This window comes from Elephantulus edwardii, unplaced genomic scaffold (assembly GCF_000299155.1).
Source record: "Elephantulus edwardii isolate Elephantulus edwardi_28Jun2011 unplaced genomic scaffold, EleEdw1.0 scaffold00100, whole genome shotgun sequence".
NCBI lineage: Eukaryota > Metazoa > Chordata > Mammalia > Macroscelidea > Macroscelididae > Elephantulus > Elephantulus edwardii.
This window is the reverse complement of record NW_006399850.1, coordinates 4,563,839-4,568,185: the sequence shown is the minus strand read 5'-3', so window position 1 is coordinate 4,568,185 and position 4,347 is coordinate 4,563,839. Positions and strand designations below refer to the sequence as shown.

The window sequence follows — 4,347 nt, the reverse complement described above, 5'->3', positions numbered from 1 at the left end:
AAGATAGAAATTCCATATTACTCAGCTATTCCACTATTTGGAATATACCCTGAGAAAAATGAGAACTGAGGCACAAACTGAGATTTGTACACCAGTGTTCACAGCAGCACTATTCACCATCGCAAGAACATAGAAACAGCCCAAATGTTCAACCACAAAGGAATGGATTGAGAAATCATGGTATGTTCACACAATGGAATACTATGAAGCACACAGGAGCAATGATTTTTTAAATTATTACTTAACTTGGGAGAAACTGGAGAGCATTATGCTGAGTGAACTTAGTCCCACAAGGATAAATATTATATAAAACCATTCTTGTAGAATGCGTATGAGGATCAAAGAGGGGTGGAAGAGGTTGGAAGCAGAGGGACGAGGATGAGCAGGGGGCGGGGGGGGAGTGAATCATGGGGTTGTGCAATTTGTTGGGTGGGGGGATGAATTTGTTCTTGAAAGCAATGTATTAGAATTTTATAAATAAACTAGTAGAAAATTAAAAAAATAAACTCTACTATAAAGTTATACAAGCAGCATTCTTTTGAAAAAGATTTCATTTAAGAATAAAAACACTTTTAATACAGTACTTTGTACTGTCAAGAAAAAAAATTAATACATTCATCATACAGGTAATAAAATTTCAGTTAAAACACAGATTTTTCTTGACACAAAATTAAGGACACACACACACAAAACCAATATCATGGAAATACTACACTGCGAATTTTAGGAATATTTCAATTCCAATATAGCTTGCCTCCAGAAACCCAATGAACTTGGAGAATATGCAAGTGTTCAGCTCTTTCATTCATAGGGTCACTATGAGTTGTCTATGACTTGAGGCACTTAACAACAACAACTACAGAAAATGAAATCATTGCTATGAAAAAGAGGTTTGAAAGATGGATCGAATTTAAAAGCTGATAGAGAGTAGCAATAATAAAAATCCAACATGTGGCTAATCGATATTTCTGAAGAATTGTTCAAAACAAGTGAGATTGATATACTAAGGAAAAAAAAAACCAAAAAAAAAAACCTGTAGAGCTTTTTTCTCTTATCCAAGGGACTTTCTATATCCTCAGCAGGATGAGGTGAGAGGAGCAGAATAGAAACAATCCTCTCCAAAACATGTGTTAGTCAACTTATTTAGTGTTAAACAAAATTTAAAATTCTAAATAAAAAGTTGGGTTTAGATTTTTCTTTTGCAATATTGAAAAAATATACAAGCAATTAAAGAAAAAATCATGTAGACAAATGTTGGCTAATATAACAAATTATAAAGAATAAGTAAGAAGCCAAAAAAAGAAAGTATATTAATTAAATAAGAAGACAAGGGTAAGGCCAAACTGGAGACAAAATGGCAGGTTTGCTGTGAGATGCTGTCAAAGGATGAGGACAAGTGTGCCTAGTAGCAAATTTTAAAGCAGTGTCTCTTCAAAAACACTTTTTCATACCACCTGACAACCAACTTAGAGTCGCTATGGCAGTAGCATCAGTAAAGCAGGAAATGTCAGAATTGTTTTGTGACATTTCTTTCCAATTCAAAATGGAGTTTTATGTTGTGTTTGTCATAAATTTATGTGTTCTTCTATTCCAGATGACTATAATTGCAAGATTGAGCTTGCTTTGACATCTGATGGCAGGAAGAGAGTATACTACCACCCTTCTGTGGACATTCCATGAACACACAAAACCCATCCCTCAACTCAATCCTGTTCATAATAAAGAAACACATGATCAAGTGCTGAAAACCAGATTAGAAGTAAGATTAACCTACTGAGAACAACTTGACAAAATGTTCTTTATATTAAGCATCATTCATATCTTCATGGAGAGCATCACAGATGTAAGAAATTAATCCTGTAAAAGATGATTGGCAGGATCTCTAGAAACTATGCACTTTGATAAGTGTCAATACTTGTAAAGGGTTTCAGGCCTTCTGTTCACAGGGTCACTATAGGCATGCTCGACTTGAAGGCAATCAACAACAAAACAACAACATTGGGAATTAGAAATTATATTCTTTGTCTCACTTGAGGAAATATAGAGTGTTATATTCACTGCTGTGTCAAATAATTAAAAATATTTTGTATATTAAAAAATAAATAAGATCAAATACATTTCCTATGACAATAAATATAGAATGAGTCAAATTATTACAAGAGAATAAATTTCTGATTAGCTTTAAACATATCCAAATCTATACAATCTACAAGGGACACAACTAAGAATGGAAAGGCATATACCGTAAAGAAAGCAAAAAATAAATGTCAAGATAAGAAAAGAGTTAATGGAAAATTTACAAAGAAAAGGCTATGATTAACAGATTTTTTTAATTTCTTTATATACACACATAAAATTTATATAATAACTTATCTGTTTGTATAGCTAGCACATAGACCATTACCTCAGCTTTTTATTATGGTTACAGCACATCTTATTGTTAGTACATAGCATACAATGTCACCTCTTGATGGAATATAAGTTATTTCTAGTTATTAATTATAACTAAAGGTGATATTGTTAATGCCTTTGTATGCTGTTGTTGGTGTTAGGTGCTATAGAGTTGACTACAAATAACAGTAACCCTGTGAACAACAGATTAAAACATTGCTCAATCGTGTCCCATGTTCACTATCTCAACCATGCTCAAGTCAATGTTAGTTAAGCACTACCAATTTTCATATGGAAATGAAGCAACTGAAAATGCTATGGCTTGAGTCAGGTGCACCTTACTCTTTAAACTGATATCCTTTCACTTTAGCATCTAAAAGAAGTAGCACGCAGCAGATTTAACTAATACAACAATGTGGAATTAAGATTATTAATGGAAGATTCACCAACAACCTATATTATGTAGATAACACAGCCTTGTTTGCAGAAAGTGAAAACTGTCTTTGCATATTTATTAAATATTCATTTTCAAGAATTTGTTAGGGTATATTCAGAGCAGTGATATTGCTGACTCAAGAGTTATATATTTTTAAATTTTGTGAAACACGGCACAGCATGGATAAATATAAAAGAAATTATGCTGGCTGATACAAATCAGTCATAAAAGGACAATTATGGTATAAAATCATAGCATTTTCAGTTGCTTCATTTCCATGTGGAAATTGGCAGTGCATAAAGAATATCCAGGAAGAATTAATGCCTGTGAATTAGGATCTTGAAGAAGAATATTGAATATCCCAAGGACTTGCAAAAAAATAATCAAATGTGTTTGAGAAGAAGTGCAATTGGAATACTCATGAGATACAAGAATGAAGAAATGTCATCTCTCATGCTTTGGCCATGTTGTCAGGAGGCACTAGTGCCTAGAAAATGACATTAAGCTTGGAAAAGTAGATGATCAACAAAACTCAGGAAGGCTGTTAAGGAGATGACTAAAAATGATGGAAAGCTGGATGGGTGGCAAAGCTATTGCCATTGGCATCTTTCACATGAACCACATCGAAAGAGCTCTCGCTGTTGGTGATCACACCAATTCTTCCCAGGTTAGCACCTCCAGCCACCATACACAGGTTAACAGTGTCAAACCTGATGAAATCAGTAATCATTCCAGTCTCTCCAAACCAATCTGAATTGTGTCATTCACCTTGATGAGAGGATCAGGGTTGGATGGTTCGAGCATCATGGGTCACCAGATGAGAGATTCATTTTGTGTGCACAAAGATCTTTCTTACTTTGCATAACTTGTACTTTGCTTCCTCGGGTGTAATGCAGTGAACAGCAAATTGACCCTTGGTGTCATAGATCAGACAGAAATTCTCTCCTGTCTTGTCAATGCTGATCACATCCCTAAAACCATCAGGGTAGGTTATATCAGTTAGGACCTTGCCATCAATCTTAATGAACTGCTGCATGCAGACTTTTTTAACCTCATCTCCTGTCAGGACATACTTAAGTCTGCTTCTTAAGAAAATGATCAGTGACAGATATTCTCTCAGTTTGTGGGATCAGTAGATGACTGGGAGCAAATACACCACTAAGTTTGTCCAGCATCCAATGCCTTGGAGCTGCTACACACTTCAGATGTTTCTTGGGACCACTAGCCATGGCTTTGCTGGGCATGGAAAGAAAAGCTTAACAATTTCAATGCCCATCACAGCAAGTATTTTCATGTATGCAAAACCATAGTTTAAAATTTTTTCTCACTGTTTTGATTTGCATTTATATAATTATGAATGAGACTGGGTATCATTTTATATTTGTTAGTAATTTGTATTTCTTTCTCTTTAAACTATATCCTTCATACATTTTGCAGTTGTGTTGGTTTTATCTTACTACTTTCTAGGAGTTCCTTTGTAAACAAGTCCTTTGTAGCTTTAGTGTGCTGAAAATATGTGA

At 34.4% G+C, this 4,347-nt stretch overlaps 2 pseudogenes; one reads left to right on the top strand and one right to left on the bottom strand.

The window, feature by feature from the left end:
• Positions 1-1,477: 1,477 nt before the first annotated feature.
• On the top strand, positions 1,478-1,863 carry LOC102861895 (annotated as a pseudogene).
• A 1,520-nt stretch (positions 1,864-3,383) lies between these two features.
• Positions 3,384-4,056, bottom strand: LOC102861481 (annotated as a pseudogene).
• Positions 4,057-4,347: the final 291 nt, after the last annotated feature.